The sequence below is a fragment of the Felis catus genome, chromosome A1 (assembly GCF_018350175.1).
Source record: "Felis catus isolate Fca126 chromosome A1, F.catus_Fca126_mat1.0, whole genome shotgun sequence".
Lineage (NCBI taxonomy): Eukaryota > Metazoa > Chordata > Mammalia > Carnivora > Felidae > Felis > Felis catus.
The window spans coordinates 134973894-134998670 of NC_058368.1; the positions used below are offsets into that span (position 1 = coordinate 134973894).

General features: G+C 42.4%; 1 long non-coding RNA gene across 1 annotated transcript in view; it reads right to left on the reverse strand.

Moving 5' to 3' along the window:
• Nucleotides 1–3681: 3681 nt before the first annotated feature.
• The window catches only part of LOC123386576, a 36718-nt gene continuing 15622 nt past the window's right edge, over nt 3682–24777 (reverse strand). The window contains exons 2-3 of the long non-coding RNA XR_006600653.1: nt 5275–5332; nt 3682–4316 (exon numbers count right to left, since the gene is read on the reverse strand). This is a non-coding gene — a long non-coding RNA (uncharacterized LOC123386576). The remainder of the gene's footprint in view (nt 4317–5274; nt 5333–24777) is intronic.

Sequence of the window (24777 nt, forward strand, 5' to 3'; positions counted from 1 at the left end):
GGAAATAAAAACATAACACAATGTATGGAATACAGTTAAGGTAGTACGTAGAGGGAAATTTATGGCAGTCAATACTTATATTCGAAAAGGAGAAAGTTTTCTAAGCGGCCATCAAAACTTCTACCTTAAGAAATCAGAAAAGGAAGACCAAATTAAATCCAAAGCAGGAAAGACGGCCGGAAATAATAATGAACAGCAATCAGTACAATTGAAGTAGAAAAACAACGGAAGAGTGCCTCCCCCATCTCAGCATTTACTGTGCTATATAGATCTTACCATTCTAAAATACCATGAAGAATTCAGAGCTAATTTCCTCAAAGGGGCCAATAGGTTCCTAGGCAACTGATCTCCTGAAGTCAGCTAGGAAAGAAGGATTTGGAGGTCAGCATCTGGGGTTGGCACTGACCTCTGGTAGCCGGCAATGCAGGTCTTAGCCAGAACAGCTGAAGAGGACCACCACAACAATCCTAAACTAAATATGCCCATCCTCGAGGAGCTGACAGTCAACCACAGGAGACCAGCAAACAATGCCGCGATGACACAGCCGTGTGCTATGATCGACACCAGCATAGATTGTGAGCGCCGAGGAAGCATCTCAGCTGGACCAGAGGACAGCACAGTTAAACTCTGAGATTCATGCCAATGCATCGGCATGAAAAGAAGGAGGAGAAGGATCCACATAGAACAGAGATCATTTTCATGTTTAATATTACTGGAATAAAACACAGTGAACTGAAAAATCTTTCAGTTTATATCAAAGGCCTGCTCCAAATTCTGTAAGCAGCATATTGCATTATTCACTGAAGCTACTGCTAGAGTCCTATGCTTTAGAATTTTGTGAATGCTGGCTTTTTAGCAACTGATTCAAATCTATTTAATGTTTCTGTTCTTTTGGCATTCATGTAAGAAAGAGATAAAAATAACGAACAAGAATTAACCATTTCTAAGGAAGGGGCTACTGAGGATAACGATTCAGAAGCCAAGTTAAGATGATAATTCATTATGTTTCGGAAGAATGGTAAATGGATACTTGCATAATGGAATACACACATTAGTAAACAAAGAAGTTACACACCTCCACCAAAACTCAGTACAAAAAAGACACTTAAAACCCCTAAAAACCATGTTGCTAGACACTATATAAATATATATATGTGTGTATGTATGTACACATATACGTAATAGCAAACCAGATCCTGATATACGAAAGGAGTTCAAATTTCCTTACATCCAAGATTTAAAAAAAAATTTTTTTTAATGTTTATTCATTTTTTGAGAAGGAGACACAGAGCATGAGCGGGGAAGGGACAGAGAGAGGAGGAGACACAGAATCCGAAGCAGGCTCCAGGTTCTGAGCTGTCAGCACAGAGCCTGATGCGGGGCTCAAACTCACGAACTGGGAGATCATGACCTAAGCCAAAGTCGGACGCTTAAGTGACTGAGCCACCCAGGTGCCTCTGTATCCAAGATTCTTGATAAGACACAGTTATATTTAGATTCCATCAATGTTTAAAGCGTTGTGCAGAAATGGAAAAGTCGACTTTTATAATAACCCCATATAAATGGGAGTTCTATGTGGGGTGTGTGTGTGTGTGTGTGTGTGTGTGTGTGTGTGTGTGTGTGTAAAGTCTTCCCTGGGAAGATGGTTTACCCCAACTAAACTGAGGGGCAGTGATGGGCAGTGAAACTTGGGAAGGCAAACACCTACCTGGGGCTAAAACTGGGACTTATTCTGTCCTGAAGAAATCCAGGGACTCAAAGTGCACTCTGACAAATTATCTCAAAGCCTCATGCGAGGAGAATGTGTGAGCAGCCAGGAGCTCAGAAGTGGGAGGTTAGGGCCAGACTTGAATGCTGGAGCACAGGCTATGGCTCAAAAAGCAAAGTTAAATGCCTTCTGGAAATGAATGAGCAGTCTACTCCACGGCCACCGCCACGACATTTTCTAGGAGTTTTGTTTTTGTTTTAAATATGCTTCATGCTTGTCCCTTGAAAAGAAAAGTTTGTTGCCCTCTGGTGAGCACTTAGCTTCCAAGAGGCTTTTCTTCTGGGGCCTCTTAGCAGCATAAGCTAGGCCCAGACTTGCCGGCCTTGAGAGACAAAAGAGAGAAGTCCGCGAGGCAGACTAATTCAAAGTGTGGTATGTATGCGTTTCCTGAAGAATCAGGGGCATTGTCTCAAACCTCAGCTTTGTCTATAGAATGCTATCTCCCCATCTTTTTTACACCATGCCCAGTGGTGAGGACCAGACACCTGTATTTTATTTTATTTCTTTTAATTTTTTTTCCAACATTTATTTATTTTTGGGACAGAGAGAGACAGAGCATGAACGGGGGAGGGGCAGAGAGAGAGGGAGACACAGAATCGGAAACAGGCTCCAGGCTCCGAGCCATCAGCCCAGAGCCTGACGCGGGGCTCGAACTCACGGACCGCGAGATCGTGACCTGGCTGAAGTCGGACGCTTAACCGACTGCGCCACCCAGGAGCCCCAGACACCTGTATTTTAAAAAAAACTTCCTGCCATGATTCGGTTCTGCAGTCCCATGAGAACCACTGTATTAGACAGGAAGTTCTCAAAGGACAAAGATTGTATTTTTCTCTACATATTCAAGTAATAATTATTGAGCGTCTATGATGGGCCAGGACCTGTTAGGGGCTGGCCACATGATAGTGAGTAAGAGGGGTATCATCCTTGCCTCATCAAACTTTTATGGGGGGAGTCAGACACTAAACAAATAATTATAGTTAATTAAATATTTACAGCTGATTTAAGAACTACAAAGAGAAGGACAAACCTCTAGATCCCAAGCACCCGGCCCAGCACTATATATATATATGCATAATAAATATTTGTCGATTGTCTGCTGTTGCACAGGTTATCTGCATTGGCAGTAAATGCCCAAGTACATTCTGGGAATAGGTACGGGGCAAGAAAAAGACTGTCAGATAATTTGAAGGAACCTTGGCTTAGACAAAGTCAAACGGGCTTCCTTAATGCAGGACCTCCCCAGATTTTAACCTGCTAATGTATCCCGTGGCTCCCTAAGGCAGCTTTCTGGGGTACACAAGGTGCCCAGGCACTTCCCTCCTGCAGCGTGCCAGGGAGCCTACCCTGGGGACGCACTCTGGGAACCACTCTTCTGAGTGTGTCAGGTGGAACTTCAGGGCTCCCATGTGAAGGAGGCAAGCGTCCTACTTTCCCAGTGCTGGCAGCTGGCAGACTCCTGGAGAGTCTGGGGCCGACCTGGGTAACACAGTCCCGTCCCTTGCCCAGGGAACACTCCCCCTGCCCCCTAGCTATGGAGAACAAGGGGAGAAGCAGAGCCAGAGGATCCCTTCTTCGGTGAAGACGAATGGGCCTGATGCACTTGAGATATGAAGGGGCAGAAATGAGAACTGCCATTTGAGTGCCTGGTGACTTTGCTTGGCACCACATGGGGTTCAAGGTCAGGGTAAGGGCACCGCCTCTATGTGTGATGCCTTTCTATCAGAGCCTTTGGCTGCCAGCATACTAGGTATACTAGTAAGAGGAAGTGGCTGTGCACACCGTCATGAAACGTGGCAGTAAAAGAGGATCTCAGGAATTATCCGGACTGAAAACGCAGACCCGTTGCTCCCATTTAGGGCTGTATGGGACCCACGCATATCAAAAAATTCTTTGTTGCTCATCTGAAATTGAAATTTTACCCGGCATTCCACGTTTTTATTTTTATTCACAATCTGACAGCCCTCAGTTTTGCCCACGGGGTGCTGGGCTTTGAATACAAGGGGCCACCCTGCAGGTGCCACGTGGGCCAGAAGCAGCCCACTGCCGCTGCTGTGCAGATGTGCAGGACAGATCTTGCCCGGAGGTCCTCCTTGGCCGAGGTCCACTGCTGGGGAGGAGGTCAAGTCCACACCTCTCGTTTCAAAAACCAGGAAAAAGAGGGGTTTTGTCAGCAATTTTTTGTGGAGGGGAACAGACTAGATCAGTGATTCCGAACCAGGGGCAGTCTGGCAGCGTCTGGAGACTGTTTTGGTTATCACAGCTGGGGGTGAGGCCCAGTATTACTGGCATCTAGTGGGTAGAGGCCAGGATAAACATCCTACAGCACGCGGGACAGCTCTCAGATCCAAGAATTGCCCAGTCCAAAATGTCAGTAGCGCCAAGGTTCAGAAACCCCGGACTGGAGGGAAGTTGACCACATCCGAGAAGCAGGCAAGCAAGCAAGCAGATGTGTGAAGGGGACAAAGTTGTTGTCCTTTGGTCCTGATCTTTTAGCCTGGTGTCCCTGTGTGGCCGTTGATTCCTTGAGTTGTGGGAAGACAGTATCTGGCTACAATACCCCAATTTGTATTAGAGTGTTAATGACTTCACATGCTGACTGTTCAAGACATATTCCTGTTCAAGAGATGTACCCTATTTCAAAGGGTCCATCTTTTTTTTTTCCTTCAAGATCTCACAACTTTGTCCAAGGAAGCAATGTGCCCAAGTAAAAACAATGACCCCCCTCAAACTTCCTCCCAGATACAGGTGGATCTGAAATGGACTAGGAAGTCTACGGGTGGAGGTTTGGGAAGGAGACTGCTTGCCTAATAACAGTGAGCAGACTTAGCTGGCCCTGAGCTTTGTTCCATTTGTTCTTTTCCCTCTTCTCACCTGGAATGCAAATGGGATGGGATAGCAGAGGAAAGCAGGAGCCATCTTACAAGTGTGAAGGCAAAAGCCACACACACGGAAGGTACTTGAGCAGGAGGCCACAGTGAGGGGCGTGAGCACCGGGCGGCCTCCTCAGGTACGCACCACTCTGCATTAGTTATCTCCAGACTTCTTGTTATGTGAGAAAAATAAACAACTTGGTTAAACTATGCAAGCTCGGTTCCTGTTACATGCAAATCAACTCAGTCTTAACTGACATAAAAGCCTGGCATGGTGGGGGGATGTCTAAGGGAAGCATGGAATCTAATGGTGAGATGCCAGGAGCCTCGGGACTCCTAAGGAGAGAGAAAGTCTTTAGGCATGGGGGACGTCCCCCTGCTCCCTCCCTCACATGATGTAGGCTCTTCTGCACATAGGTGGCTGCCCTCGTTCCGACCCAAGGAATTGATTAGATAAGCACTTGGCTGACTATTAATGGTGTCAGTCAATGCCACAAACAGAGGATAAAATTCCAAGGAGATAATTGATTACAGGGAGGGCACCCAGGAGTCTCCATGCAAAGAGGAACTGACCAGCTTTTGTTACCACCATATCTCTCAAACCTAGAACAAGAAGATGCTTTTGATTGTACTGACCTGAGAGAACATGGGCAACAAGGCTCCAAAACGAGGTGGTCTTGGATCCTCCTGAAAACTGACACAGGACATTTACTGTTTTTTCATCTCTAGTAGAGGGAAAGTTTATGATGAAGGTAAGTCCATCCTTAATATAAATGGCATGTTTACAAAAAGAATATAAGCCATCCCTCATATCTTTTGCAGAACTGAGCCTGAAATCAGGTATTACGTCATCCTTCCATTATAGACAATCAGAAAAATGGCCGTTCATGCCGGATTCACACCCACATTTTTTGCCCCCCCATCCCCGGCCCTTGTCAGTGTAACCCAAACAGGACCAGGTTGGGCCAGTGGGAACCCTGTCCGTACTTGTGGTGAGCTCACCTCCCCAGTGAGCACCAGCCCTGAAATTCTCTTTAAGATGTAACCTTGGTCACTTCTCTTATCTGTGCTTTGGGTTTCCCCATCTGCTTAAATGGTGTCAGTCATAGTGCCTGCCTCCTGGGGTTCTTGTGAAGACTGATAGGAATATCTTTTTTTTTTTAAGTTTATTTTTTTTGAGATAGAATCCCAAACAGGCTCCATGCTCAGCGTGGAGCATGACACAGGACTCGATCCCACAACAGTGAAAGATCAAGCTGAGCCAGTATCAAGAGTTGGATGCTCAACCAGCGCTTAACCATCTGAACCACCCAGGCAGCCCTGATAGGAATAATCTTGAAAAGGGCCAGATGGGGGCCCCTGGGTGGCTCAGTTGGTTGAGCGACCGACTTTGGCTCAGGTCATGATCTCACGGTCCGTGAGTTCTAGCCCCACGTCGGGCTCTGTGCTGACCGCTCAGAGCCTGGAGCCTGTTTCAGATTCTGTGTCTCCCTCTCTCTCTGCCCCTCCCCTGTTCATGCTCTGTCTCTGTCTCAAAAATAAAAAATAAAAACGTTAAAAAAAAATTGAAAAGGGCCATAGAGTGAGCCTTCGGTGAATGTCAGCTGGCATTATATTAGCATTAGCCTTATCAGAGATCCATGTTGTACAGAGAGGTGAGAGGGCTTCTCCTACCTCTGTTTAGGGAGACAGATTGCTTGGATCCTCCTAAGGGCAGCATGGAGAATTGGACATTGTGTTATTATCTGATGGTCTGATTGAGCAATCTGTGGAGAGGAGACAGCAATCCATCCTGGCTCACAAAGAGCTAGAATCACCCCTACCAGGCACTGAAGCAGTTACTTCCTTTGGGGGTGGGAGAAGGCGCTGCTCTGTCAAGTTTGGGGTGCCTACTGCCCACCCCCACCCCTGCTAGACCTGAGTCCCAGAGAGGGCCCTGAGGGTTTGGAGTCATAAGTCAGCAGTGGCTCCAGAGGGAGGGGCCAGAGAGTGGCATAATGAGGGAAGCTGGCAGGATGGAGAGGGGGGAGAAGGAAGGTCCTTGGCACCCCAGGTTTAGGGTCTCCCTCAAATACAGTCAGTCGGCAAAAGTTATCATAGAAGTCCTCAGGTTGCTCCTGTTATATAGGACGTATATGTTTAAGTTGGAGGACACAGTGCATGTAAACCATTAACAGGACTCCCAACAAAGCGACAGTGATACAATACACCCTTGTTTGGAGCCCTCCCTGAATCGTGCCTTTGTGTAATATAATCTATGCAAACTGCTTCTGGGCTGGAGGCCACTGGAAGCCAGCAGTGCCGCACCTCAGGTTTTATCTAAAAGCCTTACCTAAGAAACACAATAACCCGAGTTTACCTGATGTGATTTCTTTTGAAGGTGTGTGTGTGTGTGTGTGTGTGTGTGTGGAGGGGGAAGGGAAGTGAGTAGAAGAACAAAACTACAAGTCAAACTTGAAATTCTCACTTGCACAGTTTGTGGGAAATGAAGTTGTGGGCACAAAATGCAGCTTTTGAAATCATATGGGGAGGGCGACTTAACCAGATGCTGCCACACAAGTTAGAGACCGTATGGGGTTTGGGCAGGACAGCTGCCATTCTGGCAAGCACTTGGTTAACCAGTAAACAGGCTCTGGGACGTTCGTTCTTCCCAGAGGAGAAGAGGCTGCTCCCGAACCTGGCAGAGCTGTCTGCTTGCACGTCTCTCTCCAAGGATCCTCAGGCAGTCGGTAAATATGAGCTCACTGTTGAAGCAAGCTCACAGCTCCCTGGGAGGGTAAGGAGTACCGGGAAAGAGCCAACAAGGGCTCTACCCTACTCCCTGGTCAGAATGACCTCAGGTCCCTTCACAAGCCTGAAATATTTCAACTGGATTTCTATATCTCCTTCAATGTGAAAGAACCTCCAAATTCAAGAGCAATGGGCACGCCTGATACCCTCTTTTAAGTGCCTTTGCTTAATTCCACTCCCAGCACGATTCCACAAGACAGTCTAAATCAGCCATTCTTTTTCTTAAGATGCGCCCCTTTATGTAAATTTACAGGCCGTTTCAAAATATTGTGACCGCTAATTTAAAAGAAAAGCCACAAATAGAACAACATAGGTGTCACCATAGGACACTTATCTAAGCCAAATCTCACCATGAAATACCATGCAATTGCTTAGCGAGTAAGGCTACGCTACACGTTATGTGGAATGATGGCTCTAGTAGGTTGAATGTTGATGTGTCAAAAGGTATGCCCATGTCCTAATCCCCAGAATCTGTGAATGGGACCTTAATTGGGAAAAGGCCTTTATTGATGTAATTAAGTTAGGATTTCAAATGAGATCACCCTAGACAATCTGGGTGGGCCCTAAATCCAGTGACAAGTATCTTTCTAAGAGATAGGTGAACACACCAAGAGAGAAGGACAGAAAGCTATGTGAAGACAGAGGCAGAGATAAGAATGATGCAGCCCTAAGACAAGTAATGTCTGGATGCACAAGAAGGTGGAAGAAGCAAGGAACAGATTCTTCACTCTGGAGGGACTTCTGCCCTCCAGAGCTGTAAAAGAAGACATTTCTGTTGTTTTAAGTCACCCGATTTGTAGTAATTTGTTACAGCACTCCTAGGGAATGAATACAAATTCCAAGACAGATTTAAGACTAGAAAACCAAAAACAAAAAAACAAGGCTAAAGATAGTATATACAGTTTGTAGTATAGTGTAGATGTTACTATGACATGAGAAAAAAAAGTCTATGTCTGCATATGCATAGAATATAACTTAAGAATATGAAAGACATCAGCAACAGTGCTGCCTCTGGGAAGAGAGTTTCTTGTGTTCTGCTGTAAAAGGTACCTCCTGAAGCTGGGCACGCAGATAGGCAGAGTGATGCCCACCCCCCCCCCCCCAACAAAGACCTCCACATCCTAATCCCTGGAACATGTGAATATAAATGTTAAATAGCAGGAGGAAATTTAGATTGCACGTGGAACAAAGGTTGCTGAACAGTTGAATTTAGATAGGAAGATTATCCCAGACTGTCTGGTAGGTCCAGGAATCACAAGAGTCCTCAGTGGTGGAAAAGGGGATGCAATGCTATATTATTTGGCAATAAAAAGAAAGTGCTGATACACAGTACAATATGGATGAATCTGGAAAGCATCATGCTAAGTGAAAGTGGCCAGTCACCAGGGACTATGTATTGTGATTCTATTTATATGAAAAGTCCAGAATAGGCAAATCTAGACAGATGGGGAATCTATTAGTGGTTTCTAGGGGCTAGAGTGACTGGAGGGGAGTTGATGGCTACAGGCTACAGGGTTTTTTTGGAGGTGATGAAAATGTTCTAAAAGTGATTGTCATCACGGATGCCCAAGTCTACGAATACACTAACATCCGCCGAGTTACACATTTAAATGGGTAAATTGGACGCTATGTGATTTATATCTCAACAAAGCTGCCTGAAAAAAAGGGGAAAAAGGCAACCAGAAGGGGATCCAGAGTCAGAGCAGATGATGTGACCCATCATTGATGGCCATGAAGATGGTACAGGACCACGAACCAAGAAATGCAAGCAATCTCTAAGAGTGGGAAAAGGCAAGCCAGCAAAAAAGACACCTTGGCTTTAGGCCAGTGAGATCCAGTTAAGACTTCTGACCTCTCGGGGCGCCTGGGTGGCGCAGTCAGTTAAGCGTCCGACTTCAGCCAGGTCACGATCTCGCGGTCCGGGAGTTCGAGCCCCGCGTCAGGCTCTGGGCTGATGGCTCGGAGCCTGGAGCCTGTTTCCGATTCTGTGTCTCCCTCTCTCTCTGCCCCTCCCCCGTTCATGCTCTGTCTCTCTCTGTCCCAAAAATAAATAAACGTTGAAAAAAAAAATTAAAAAATAAAAAAGACTTCTGACCTCTAGAAGAATAAATTTGTGTTGTTTGAAGCCATGAAGTTTGGGCTAATTTGTTATAGTAGTCATAGAAGACCATTATAAGCACTTCTTACACCATTTTATCCCTTTTGAATTTTGCACTGTGTACACATATTACCCATTCAAAATTTAAATCAAAACAAAGTAGGAAACCTATTTACGATGGCTTGAGTCATCTGGGAAAAAATTTAAACACCTGTAACACTCGTCTTCATAGAAACAGAATACCAGCCACAAATGTGAGCCATGTAAGTAATTAAAAGTTTTTTGAGAGCAGCATTTAAAAAAGGAAAACCAAACACATATAATTCAATTCAGTAATAAGTTTTGTTTAGCCTATTATATCCAATATAGTATTTCCATCTGTAAGGAGTAAAAAATTTTAAGAGATATTTTCCTTTTTTCCTCACTAAATCTTTGAAATCTGATGTATATTTTAAACTTCTAGCACATCTTCACTCAGACGAGCCATGTTTCATATGCTTAATTGCCACCTGTAGCTCATCGCTACTGCATTGGACGTGGTGGATGTGAATCTATAGCATCCAATAGGGGTAAGGAGTAAGGTTTTTTTTATTATTATTTAAAGTCTGGTTAGTTAACATACAGTATTATATTACTTTCAGGTCTCCAATATAGTGATTTAACACTTCCATACATCACCCAGTGCTCAAGACAAGTGCGTTCCTTAATCCCCATCACCTATTTCACCCAACCCCCCACCAACCTAACCTCTAGTAGTCATTGGTTTGCTCTTCACAGTTAAGAGACTGTTTCTTGGTTTGCCTCTCCCTCCCCCTGCCCCTTTTTCAGTTGTTTTGCTTTTTAGATTCCACGTATAAGTGAAATCACATAGTATTTGTCTTTCTCTGGCTTATTTAATAATATATAATAACTTAGCATTATACTCTCTAGCTCCATCCATGTCACTGCAAATGGCAAGACTTCATTCTTCTTTTTTAAAGTTTATTTTGAGGGGCGCCTGGGTGACTCAGTCAGACGTCGGACTTCAGCCCAGGTCACGATCTCGCGGTCCGTGAGTTCGAGCCCCGCGTCGGGCTCTGGGCTGATGGCTCAGAGCCTGGAGCCTGCTTCTGATTCTGTGTCTCCCTCTCTCTCTGCCCCTCCCCTGTTCATGCTCTGTCTCTGTCTCAAAAATAAATAAACGTTAAAAAAAAAATTAAAAAAAATAAAGTTTATTTTGAAAGAGAGTGCATGAGAGCAGGGGAGGGGCAAAGAGAGCGGGAGGGAGAGAATCCCAAGCAGGCTCCACACTGTTAGCGCAGGGTTCAAACTTACAAACCATGAGATCGTGACCTGAGCTGAAATCAAGAGTCAGAAGCTAAACCAACTGAGCCCGCCAGGTGCCCCCTCATCTTTTTATCCATTCATCAGTAGACGGACACTTGGGCTTTTTCCGTAATTTGGCTATTATAGATAATGCTGCTATAAACATCGGGGTGCATGTATCCCTTTGATTTAGTATTTTTGTATTCTTTGGGTAAATACTCAGTAGTACAATTGCTAGGTCATAGGGGAGTTCTATTTTTAACTTTCTGAGGAACCTCCATACTGTTTTCCAGAATGGCTGTACCACTTTGCATTCCCACCAACAGTATAAGAGGGTTCCCCCTTTAGGAGTAGGTTTTTTACCCTTTGAGTGTGCTACACCATACATAAGGATGTAGCTACAAAAATATTTGTGGAAACATGGCTCAAAGGGTTAAAAAGTTGACAACAAAATGGTTTCAGGTGCAGTACAGGCATACTCTAGATATGGATAATAAAAAGAATGAGTTAAAGCTTTATGCATTGGCATAGAATATTGACCACAACCGTGGTATACTGCTAAATGAGACCAATCAGATTGAACGTGTTTTGGTAAAATTTGTTAAATAAACTAATTAACATATAGACCTATATGGAATTATTCACACTATACTGTTAATATTGGTTACTTTGTGAAGTAGTATGGAGGTATCACAAATGTTATCACTAAATTTCTCCTTGCACACATTTTGTTGTATATTGCTTTGTAGTTTAAAAAGCAATCAATGGCGGGGGGGTGGGGGGGCTGGGGAGGTGCCTGAGTGGCTCAGTCGGTTGAGCATCTGACTTTGTCTCAGGTCATGATCTCACGGTTTGAGTTCAAGCCCCACGTCAGGCTCTGTGCTGACAGCTCAGAACCTGGAGCCTGTTTCCGATTTTATGTTCTCCTCTCTCTTGGCCCCTCCCCTGCTTGTGCATGTGCGCTCGCGCTCTCTCTTTTTCAAAAATAAATATTTTAAAATTTAAAAAAAGAAAAAAAATCAATAGATAAATAATCTCAAGAATAAGGTGCTAATTAACACCTTTAGGAGCTACCCCAGTAGTTATACTGTTGCCAAAGCATCCGTAACTACCTCAGAGAACTCTCTCTCCATCAAAAACCTTATAGAAGATTTATTCTCCTTTTACCAGGCACTTTTTTCCAACTAGAGGAAGCATCTCAGAAAATGTTCTACGAAACACTCTTTCTTAATATGTACATTAAATTACTATGCCTACAGGTGACCAATCTGTAAGAGAAATCAGTATCTATACTGCCATTCAGAAAAAGTTTTCATTTTCCTAAGCTCACACGTCCCCAAACCCATCAATATCCAGATAATAAAGAGGGTTTCTAAAAACTGGAATTTGCAGGAAAAAAGACTGTGGGAGAGGGAACGATGATGGACTGGATCCTAAAGAGAAACCAAGAGGTTCCATGCGTGGATAAAAAGACAATCCTGGAAGGTTTATAATATTTCAGACTCTGGGGTCTCCTCCACATTCTGCATTGGTCAGTATTACTTGTTAGTGCCTCCAGTTCAGGGCTAGCCCACGGCCCCTGCAGCAGCCCCACAAGTCCAAGAAATGAGACTCTATTAACTCGGGTAATTCAAACACAAGCTTAACCCCACAGTGTACTGCCCATGTTAGGTGGGTACCACCTGCTGCACTGAGATTCTGTCACTCAAAAAGCCCAATTCAGAGGGTGCCTGGGAGGCTCAGTGCGCTGAGCATCCGATTCCTGACTTGGGCTCAGGTCATGATCCCAGGGTCGTGGTGTCAAGTCCCACGTTGGGCTCCATGCTGAGTCTGCTTGGAGTCTGCTTAAGATTCTCGCTCTCTCTCTCTCTTTCCCTCTCTGCCTCTCCCTCTCTCCCTCCCTCCCTCTGCCCTTCTCCCTGCTCACAGAGGCTCTCTCCCTTTAAAAAAAAAAAAAAAAAAAGCACAATACAGGAAGCAGCATAAATGTGTTCTTTGGACTGGCCTGTGTGACCTAGGCCCTCAGAATATTCCTCCAGGCAAGGGATGACCTGGCAGAGAGTTTGGCCAAGCCCCGAAAGGTTGTCATAATATTTATGTTTTATGTCCTCTTTTTTCCCATGGCAGGTAACATTCAAAATGGTTAAGAGAGACTTTCTTTGGAATTCTTCCTCCTCCTGCATTTTATTTTATTTTGTTTATTTTTCAAATGTTTCATTTATTTTTGACAGAGAGAGAGACAGAGCATGAGCGGGGAGGGGCAGAGAGAGAGGGAGACACAGGATCCGAAGCAGGCTCCAGGCTCTGAGCTGTCAGCACAGAGCCCCACGTGGGGCTCAAACTCACAAGCCGTGAGATCATGACCTGAGCCAAAGTCGGTCGCTCAACTGACTGAGCCACCCAGAAGCCCCCCTCCTCCTGCATTTTAAATACTTGTGTGAGAGTAGGCAGGTACAGGGCAGGGGGTCCCTTTGGAGCAAAAGCAATCGCAAGCCAGCTGACAGGCCTTATTCTCCTTCCTCCCCGGGCCCTACAGGCTAATATAAAACAGCAGAGAGGATCTAAGACATGCATTCACTTCAAGGAACGTTCACTGGGGGCCCAGTATGTCCCAGGCACTGGAACACACAGATCAGGTTAGTTGAAACACAGATTTGGTTACTATTAAGCCATTTGGAACATTTTAAATCGCTTGACTAATTGATCACCCTCAAGAAAAATAACCTTAATAAACTAAAAACGAGAATACTTCAAAAATTCATTTAATACTGTTCTAAAAATAAAATGAAAATATAAACTCTATTGAAACATGAGGCAAATATTTATAGAAAAATGGAGATGATACAGTCAGCTGTTTATGAATTTATGAATTTTGTAACAGCTTTTCCAACTGCAAATTGTATAAAGTAATCTCAATTTAGAAACAGTGTTTTTCCTTACTCATATCTCATGAAATAATTTTGCTCAAACTTTATATATTCACTCTTGACATCACTGACTTTGTCATCATTCAAGCCAATCCTGATGATCTTATACAGCTTCTGGAAAATATCATGTTCAACTCTGTCCAAATTGAGACAAACGTGTAATGCTGACACAGGAAATTCTATCCCATACCACAGGTACTGATTGCTGTACCCCTTTGTTCTGTGGGTCTATCTACAACTTACTCTTTCACTTTTTTAAGTGATTTATAAAATAATATTATTTTTAGTCACCTACAGTACTCACCCGTGAAGTCACATACCCTGAATGATGACTAAAACTTCTTAAAATTTCTTCACTTCTCTCTCATAGATCTTATCATATGACCTTTAAAACTATCTCCAAACAAACACACACTGAATTTGTTTTAGGCTACATATCTTACGCCAATAGTATTTAGTTGTGTGCAAGTTTTACAGGGGATTCTCAAATATGAGGCCAGTCCCTAAGTCCTGGGGAATAATTATAGGGAAAAATGCTTTTTAATGTCCAGGTTCTTAACAGTATAAAACAAGATTCTATTTGGCATGAAGGATATGTAACTGACTTGTACTGTTCTTTTAAAATTTTTTAAAACATTTATTCATTTTTGAGAGAGAGACAGAGTGCAAGCAGGGTAGGAACAGACACACACACACACACACACACACACACACACACACACACAGAATCTGAAGCAGGCTCCAGGCTCTGAGCTGTCAGTACAGAGCCCGATGCTGGGCTCGAACCCACAGTGAGATCATGACCTGAGCCAAAGTTGGTTGCTTAACCAACTGAGCCACACAGGCACCCTTATTTGTACTGTTCTTGAAACTAAAACACCATCTTCACAGAACATATGTAGTGTATTGTATGTTCCAGAGGTGGCTGCCCCAGTATATACCATTCCGCTTACTCTGATGATAGAATATTGACAACCTTCTATAGAGAAGTGGGAAATTCACATTCCCTCGAATCCAGGTGGGTCTAGGAAAGGAGGAAGTGACACTACAGGATCTCTCAGGCTAAGTCATAGGGCAATAGAACTTCCACCTGGACCCCATGAGGACCTTTGCCCTGAACACCCAGCCATCCTGCTGTGAGAAACCCAGGCAAAGGGCACAGACATGCCGATATTCTGGGTGACAGACCCACCAGGAGTCCCAGCAGCAGGCAGCATCAACACTAGCTGAGGTGACCCCACCAAGCCCTGACCAAACCTCAGATTCATATTTACAAACAAAACAAATATTGTCAATGCTGTAAGCCTCCAAGTTTTAAGGTGGTCTGTTATGCAGCAAGAGATTATCAGAACGACGCAAGTTTTTCACAGCCAGTAATACACAAAAAATATTTTTATGAACTTAAAGACCTTTTATGTATTTCTGTGAATGCTCATGCTATTTAGAGTGAAAACCATTGAGATTTTCGTGAAGTTTAATTGTTATCCAATTAATGTATTACGTCTCTCAGTTCATGTTTTCTGTTGATGTTACACATCTGAGACCATGTTGGCAGAAGTACAAATTGGGACACATTTCCTGGAAGAAAATTCCTATCTTCCCCCTTCCCCACCAGAAAAGGGAGGTCAAAGTCTCTTAAAATGTACATTTCTTTGTCCCAGAAATTCCACTTCAGGAATTTATCATGAGGAAATGATAATGGATACATGCTAAGAATAGATGCAAAGATGTGTATAATGTTTATTAAAATATTGAACACAATCTAACAACATAGCCTTGGGTAGTAAGTTCCGGAATATTATTTGGCTATAGAAGATGTAGAGGATGGAGATTTAGACATGGAAACAGGTTGAAAATATGTCAGCATCTGAAAAAATCAAACTGTTTATAAAAGCATGTAATCCCATTTTCACTATACTAAATATATATGTGCATAAACACTCACAGATCTGGAAGGATATACACCAAGGTTGTAACAGGGATTAACTAAAATTGGTAGGATTATGGATTTTGTTCCTTACTTCCCTCCCTTCTCTTTCCCTCCCCTCCTTTCCCTTGCTCTTCTTTTCAGCTTATCTGAATTTTTCACTTAAAGTTCCATTGATTTGATAATAAAAAGAACTTGAAAATAACTTGAAAAAATTTGTTACAACTATGTATTAAGGTTCTCCAGAGAACAGAACCAACACAATGAACCAATAGGATGTGTGTGGGGGGGTGAAGACATTTATTTTAAAGAATTGGCTCATGGATTATGGAAGCTGACCAGCTCCTGGGTTAAGCTAGCGACCCAGGAGACAAGGGGTGTAGTTACAGTCCCAGTCTGAAGATCTGAGAGCCAGAAGGACCAAGGGTGTAGTTTCCATCCAAAGGCTGGTTTGCTTGAGACTTAAGAAAAGTAGTTGTTTCAGTTTGAGTCAGAAAGCAGAAAAAATCTGAGGTCCCCAATTGGGACATTGGATGTCCCAAGACATGTCCTAACTAGGCAGGAGAAATTCTCCCTTGCTTAGAAGGCAGCCTTTTTGTTCTATTCAGGCCTTCAAATGATTGGATGTGGCCCACTCATGTTAAGGAGGACAATCAGTTTAACTCCATCTACAGAGTCAAATGTTAAGCTCATCCAGAGACGCTCTCACAGACACACCCAGAATAACGTTTCACCAAAGATCCCAGCACCCCCATGGCCCAGTCGACAAGTAACGTTAGCCTTAACAGGAAAAAATAATTCCGTGTAAACCCCAGTTGAGAAAAAGGAGAAATCAAGAGAGATTCAGAATTTAGTCTTTTACGAGCCTCTTGAATTATTTGTCAAAAAGTTGCCCCTTGAGGTACTTGGGTAGCTCAGTCAGTTGAGCGTCCAACTTCAGCTCAGGTCATGATCTTACAGTTTGTAAGTTCGAGCCCCACGTCAGGCTCTGTGCTGACAGCTCAGAGCCTGGAGCCTGCTTCAGATTCTGTGTCTCCCTCTCTGACCCTCCCCTGCTCATTCTGTCTCTCTCTCTCTCTCTCTCTCTCTCTCAAAAAAAAAAAAAAAAAAAAAAATTAAAAAAAAAGTTGTCCCTTGTTTTAGAACATTGTTTTACTTGATGGGCATTAATGCCCTTAAGTGTTGGGGATGACTAAAAGCATGTGAGGTCTGTTTGTCCCCCATTTTTTTACTGTATTTGTAATTCACAGCTTGGGGATGGTATTCTCGTGCCTGACCAGCCTGCACTGTTAGGCGAGGACTCCTTCCTTTCTGTGTGCTCCTGAATCCCCAGGTGCTGACTTCGGTCATAGGACTTCACCTTATTGTACTGGATTCGTGTGTTTGGGTCCTTCACTTGAGGTAGGCAACCCCAGCCAGAGCACAGCACTAAGCCCCAGAGTTGTGCACGCTGCACTGAATGGGAATAAAACCCGTTTTATCCAAGCCACCGATGGAAATGTTCAACCAAGCAGGACTGAGTATTGAGCCTTGCCTTTCATTGCAAAACATTTGTCTCCATTTCTGACCATTCCTTCTAAGGAGCTACCTTTGAGCAAGATTTTCCAGTTAGATAATATACCTTACTTCAAAGTTTTAAAATATAGAATTGCACACTGTCACTCCAGTCAAGCTACTGACTTGTATCCCTATCCAGACCACCATTTTTCCAATTGTAGGGTTACAACTGATAACACGTTGTGAAATAACTGGGTGGATTGTTAGTCCTTAAAAGTTGGACAGAAATGATCAGAGGGCCTCTCCTATTAATTTTAAGTATTTTTGCAGAAAACGTCTGTCTCAGGAACATAGAGATATGTGTGTAATCTGAGTCATGATGTCATACGTCGTTCTTTTTACATTTGGAATCAAAAGCATTTTGGTGCCATTGATCTAGGTCTTATTTTTCCACAGTCCACGGATGTCTTGCTAAAATTAAGATACAGCCAGGGTCAACTTGTTGGGTGTGAGACCCATTTAGAAGGCGATCGTTTTGTTGTGCTAGGGCACTAAACTTTGTCAGTCTGTTATTACACAACAAAAGCATATGCAGGGACACGGAAATAAAGAACATTAGGGAGTTCTTAGAATTCTTAAAGGAGTTTAGAATCTCCAGCTTTGGAAAGCGCTTACAATACTGCAAATTAAATACCCACAGGCTTATCAACACAAGTTAATGGAAATATCGTAGCATTGAATAAACACTCCCCCCACGCTATTTTCGTATGAAGCTTGAGACGAACTGATTAATGACAAAACAATTTTTTTAAATTCAAATTTTACTGTAACTGAATACATGGCAATATTATGCATAAACATGTTTTGATTTATATGCAGATCACCAAGTCACTTGTAGCATCTTGTACAACCTCTACAGGTTTACAAGAATTGTCAGAGGAAACATTAAAAGGCCACTGTATAAATTTACACATAAAATTAAATTCAGACCAACTCAAAACGGTTTTTTTGTGAAAAATTAAATCCTTTTAGAAAAATTGTTCCACAGGAATCAGTTCTAGATGTGCTATAAACTTCTATTTTGATATCAGAAATTTATCCTAACGTTGTCATGGTGTATAAAATACTCCTAACCAGACTAACAGCTATTTCAGATTTTCCTCACAATTAAAAATTACAAGAAATACTTTCAAAAAAAATTTTTTTTAATGTTTGTTTATTTTTGAGAGTGAGAGAGACAGAGCATGAGCAGAGGAGGGCAAAGAGAGAGGGAGACACAGAATCCGAAGCAGGCTCTGAACTGTCAGCACAGAGCCCGACGTGGGGCTCGAACTCACAGACCACAAGATCATGACCTGAGCTGAAGTCGGAAGCTTAACCAACTGAGCCACCCAGGTGCCCCAGCACAGTAAAAATTACAAGAAATATTTTCAATCCTAAGTTTATGAATGACTGATGTCTCTGCACTATTGGCTCCATGGGTTATGCCTCCAAATTCGGCTCAGGTCATGATCTCACAGTTTGTGGGTTCGAGCCCCACATTGGTTCTCTGCTGTCAGTGCAGAGCCTGCTTGGGATCCTCTGTCCCCCTCTCTCTCTGCACCTGCCCCTCTGGTACCCTCTCTCTCCAAAGTAAACATTTTTCAAAAACTGACCTCACTTTCAATATTGCTTAAAATATTTCAATATTGCTCAAAGTGTGTTTAATGATCTAATAAATGAATTTAGAGAAATGAGGCAATAAATAATTTGTGATGAAGATCACGTGTGTTGTATTTATTGTATAAAATGACAGCATCAGAAATATTTTTTTTCATAATTTGTAAGTTTGTGTTGTTACTCCAATATTATCCACATTGTGTTTTATAATAACTTTTTAAATCTTTTATTTTTGTAGGTTTAATGGCACCTTTAAGTTATTTATTTAAGTAATCTCTACACCCAACATGGGGTTTGAAATCACAGCCCTGAGAGCAAGAGTCGCACACTCTTCCAACTGAACCAGTCAGGCATCCCAGCACTTTCTCTTTTTTGAAAACAGACCCTGCATTTTCATTTTGCACAAAGCCCTTCACGATATATACATCATACATGTATGATACATATACATATACATGATATATCATACAACATTACATTCAGGTCAAAAAATTGAGTTGGTGATTACATGAACCGATAAAAGGAGTGATCAAGACAAAAAATGAGATACACGTCTTCAAGGAACTTACAGTCTAGGATTGTGAGTCCAATAATGTTAATCTAGGGCGAAATACGTCATATAAAGAACAAAAGTATTATGAGAGTATAGTGGGAGATTGAATTAATCCTTTTCCGGATGACCTCCTAGGATTGCCAAGTAGCTTTAGGGGACATCTTCGATGTTTACAACCTAACTTGATTTCTATCTTCTTCAGGAGGCTTAGGCCTGGGTCTCCAGTGTCACTTTACCATTGATCCCCTACAAGTCGCAAGTGTATGGGGATTCTGTGAGAAGGAGAAATGCGGTCCTTACCCTCCATTAACAGCAGCACTGTTATGAGCTGCGGGACGAGTCGGCAGCCGGTCTACTCCGCGCTGCAATGTTTCAATGTACGGTATACTGACACCCTCCCATTCAAAGTCATGCTTCTAACTGAGGCATAGTCCCAGATCTGTCCACTTATGTCGATTTGGCTTTTAGAGGATCAACACCTGTGCTGAGGCAACCAGGTCCCTGCTGCCTCGGCCACAACCACTGACTCAAGGGTGTGCTGACTAGGTGGCTGCTGACTCTGACCCCCAGACCCCTCACAGGCACAACCCAAGGGCACCTTACTACAGCCTACGCCACAGCCCTCCAACCTCACGTCCCAGGATTTTCTGCTGCTGCTGAGACGTGAGACATCCCAGGACCCACTTGGCACCCTCGTACGGACAACCCAAAAGTACAGGGGAGGGAGTTACCATCCCTTGGGATGAATTTCTCTTGCCATCTGTGGAATGCACTGTCAAGAGGTACAGTAGCTTTGTGTGGCTTCTCTGTAGACAACCCCTGAGACCACAGCATAGCTGTCCTGGAAACCATGAGCGGCATCCCCTTCCACGTGCTTTTCCTTTGTCCTGACTTCCTCACTTTTCCCCCCACTGCTGCCGCCTTAGGATTACACTTCTAAACGAAGTGTTACTACACATGTAAGTTTTTGACTCAGGCCTCATTTTTTAGGTGACGTGGGCTGCGATATTAATGTGCTGTAGGCGTATTTCAGACACGAGCACGGAAGAAGCGCTGTGAACGGACTCAAGCCAGATGCCCGAGTTTGAATCCCAGCTCCTGCATTTAACACCTGTGTGACACTGGGCAAATCCCTCAGTCTCTGTGTTTTTATTGCCATCTGTAAAACTGGATAATAATAGTAGCTGCCTTGTAAGTTTTTTGAGATGTAATTTATAACCCTTACCAGGTGCTTAATAGATAAGTGTTAAGTAATTGAAGGATGAAAGAGACACAGACTATCTTTGAATCGCTTTGCTAAAGAAACTGCCTAGTCAATAGACAGAACCCATTGTCAGACTTCATCTTGCGACCAAATTGAATTCGAGAAACCAAAGACAGAGGTGCCTTCGGAGGTAAAAGTTGGACTGAGGGAAAAATGAAGCTGAGTGCCCCCTACTATTTACAGTTGTGTGCTGGAGACCTGATTGTTAAATATTCAGGAATTTGTGAGCCAGCTGTTAAAATGTTATTAGCTTGAAATTGGCCACAGTAGGAGTATTTATACCATGGAAATTGGCAAATGCTGCAAATTAGGACTTTACATTTTTTTCCAATTCTCACAAATGCTGTGAAGAGTAAGTAGAACTATTTGTTAAGCCATAAAATACTACAAAAAATAGTATTAACATTTGCCTCTCCCACTACTTGATAATGCCTTTGATCTCTAAACTGTTGGCTCCACCTGAATAGTGAGCCCTTGATGCTTCTGGCCACCACTCATTTCTTCTCCAAGTGCTCAAGGAAAACAAATTGGTGCTCCCTTTGGGACAACACGGGCTAAGAAGTGACGGTCTCAGTTTCAATCCCCTTGCATAACACATATTATAAATTTCTTCATTTTGCGCCCAAGTTTTAAAAAGAAAAACATTTGATGGGGCCCTGGGTGGCTGTCGGTTGAGCCAACTTTGGCTCAGGTCACGGTCTCGTGGTTCATGGGTTCGAGCCCCGCATCGGGTTCTGTGCTGACAGCTCGGAGCCTGGAGCCTGTTTCGGATTCTGTGTCTCTTCTCTCTCTGCCCCTCCCTCGCTCACACTGTGTCTCAAAAATAAACATTAAAAAAAAAAAACTAAAAAAAAAATTTGAAATATAAATTTTATCCCACATTTAAAAATTAGGGGCACCTGACTGGCTCAGTAGGTAGAACGTGTGACTCCATCTCTGGGTTGTCAGTTCAAGCCCCACGTTGGGTGTAGGTTACTTAAAAAAAAGAAAAAGAAATAGTAAAAAAAAAAAAAAAAAAAAAAGAATTACATAGATAATTTTGAGAGACTTGAACTGCTTTCAGTTCCTTGTTCTCTATGCCCATCCTCATACCTGTTCACTAACTTTGCCCACGACTCTTCTATTTGGAGCGCTCTTTCCTCCAGCATGCTGGCCATGCTCCCTACTAGCCCAGCCTCCACCCAATCCAGCATGTTTTACTTCACAGATCTCTGTCCAGGCAAGTTGGGAACTCATTCCTAATATCCAGGGTCGGGGGGAAGTGCCTTTCTACATGTCCCTGACGTAGCCTCCTCTCCCTTCCTCCTATTTCTTATTTCTGTATTAGAAACGCCAGCACATGACCACTGAGATGAGTTGACTTCTGAGTATTCCCGCATAAAGATGTTCAAGATCTATTAAGTGAAAATAATACAAAAAAGAAATAGTCTGCCTTCAGTAACATTTATACAAAGAGATATGTTGGGAAATATAAAGAAGAAATTCCAGAAAACAATGGCCAACAGTCATCTCTGAAGAGGGAGTTTTAGTGTTCATTGCATGCTATACTTTACTGTCACTTTTTTTTAGAAGAGGGCGAGAAAGAAGCCTTTCTGGTCTCTCTTATTAGGCTATGCATTTCTGGTTTATTATTGTATCCCCAACACTTCGTGCAATGCTCATAGTAGGTGCTCATTAAAAACCAATTACTTTATATAGATTTTTTTCCCCATAATGCCTACATGTATACATTTTCACAGAAGACCAGTTTTTCTATAGAGGAGCTTACTGGTGTGAGTAGAAAATTAGCAAATGAATCATGAATAGTTCAGAAATTTACAAACTAATGTCTAACAGATGACACAGATATGTACACACAAGCTCACTAACAGAAATTACCCACTCAGGATTCTTAAACTACAAAATATTTATTTCCTAATAAATAATGGAAGGGAAAGAAGGCTGATAGCAAAGGGACCATTTCTGAAGTCTCTGATCACATCCAAGCACAGATGGATCTTCAGAGTTCACCATTAATGCTGGATTTAGTCCATGGCAGGGCTGCTCATTATTATCACTTAGGTCCTCTGGTCCTCTGTTTCATTATATTTCAAGGAATATTTTATTTAAAATGTTTCCAGCATCAATGAGTTGGCTATACATACTAGAAATGTAATTCAAGCAGACCAAATTTTCATATAGTCTATGGCTTTGAACCAAGGAGTATGTTACCAATGGATGCTACACTCAAAAAGCTACCTTTAGATTTGAAACTGTATTTATGTATTTGAAAATATTATGATATTTTATACATTTATATAAGAAAATTATATACATATTTGTATATAAATTTTACATATAGTCTATATAAAGATTCTATTATATAGAGTATATTACATAATTTTATAAATATATATATTCATAAATTTACATAAAATGAGAAATTTATATATATTTTTATATATATTAAGAAAATCTCAGCTTCTTACTAAGTCTATAAGGGTCTACATAGACTCCCAAGGTCTGACTCCTGCCCATCTCTCTGGCTTATTTCCTTCCATTCACTCCCTCTCCCTAGACTTCCAGTCATATGGCCTTTGCTGTGTCTTAAATACATATCAAGCTTATTCTTGCTTCAGAGTCTTCGCACTTATGGGACCTCTGAATGGAAAGATCTTCCCGGCAGACTCCTTTTTATTTGTATCTTGGTACAGATAAATTTTCTTTACCAGTGAGGTCATCCATGGCACCAGATTGAAATAGTGCCCACCTCTGTCCCTACCCCTAGATGCCCTACCACAACATCTTACTTTTTAAAAAATACCATTTATCATTATCTGCTCTCATCTAGTACTTTATTATCTCTTTGTCCCTTGGTTTCCATAGATGGAACCATGGATGGATAAGATCCGTGGATAAGAGCAGGAACTTTGTCTTTCTTATTCACATTCCGCTGACCCAAGAAAGCACATAGTAGGAGCATAAGAAATACAAATAAATGACTCAATCAAGACACAGAGATATTTCTAGCCACATTATCCCCTCTCCTTTCTGAGATAAAGAAGCAAATGATGTAGCTTCAGGAGACCACAGACTGGCTTGAGCAAAAGGCACACCCAACACTTGGAATGGAGCTACTGTGCCACAGAATGCTCCCAATGGCCTTAGGGTTTAGAATCTGGAGAGCTGAACAGATTAGAGGCTTCAAGGCACAGAAAACTCCCCTCAATCTATTGGGAAGGGCCTTTGCTTTGGCTTGGGGAACTATTCTTGGAAATTTTATTTGAGGGCAAGATTCAGAACGTCCACCAATTCCCTTCCATAAATATCCTCTATTCCTGGATGTACCTGAGGATGACTAAGGAGAAACAATACCACTGGCAAAAAGTAGTTATGCAGGTTTTCTGGGAGACAAGATAAAATAAAGAATCAGAGGAAAGTGACATTTTTGACATCTACAACACCTTTCTCACATGACTTCACAGATTCTGTCCCATAGGCATCATTAGCACAAATTTGAGAAGACTGTCAAGAAAGGCCGCACAGAACTGGATTAAACTCCCAGTTCGTCACTTAGGACAGTCTTCCGTGCTCTGAAGCCCTCTCTTCTGCCTCATCAAGTTTCTCATGAGGTCCTTGAATCACAGCAATACAATTCAAGAGAGGGACACAGACAATTATACTACCAATCTCTTAGTTCTTGAATCAGCCTAATATACGCTATACAGATAATGGCTCAAGGGTTCCATTACTATTAACCTATGTCACCATTTTATTTAATAGGTTTTTGGCCCAAACTTGTCACCTCAATGGTTTGAATGGTCTATGAGGACAGCTTCACTGTTCCCAACAGCATGTTCTCAATTATAAAAATCCTGGATTTGGCCTGTTTTCACGTATATTATGACTAGCTTTTATTTTTATGATATGTTACTATATCACTCTATTCATTTTTTATATAAGCCACCTCAAAGTCATTGCGAAATTAAGCTAAGTATAAATAATAAATTATACAGTATATACTTATTGTGGTAGATAACAAAAAAGCCCATAAATTTTCATGCCTCCTTTTATCATGGCCTTTGCCAAATGCCTTCTTAACTCCTCCCAGGAGGCAGTAGAATCTATTTTCCCATCCCT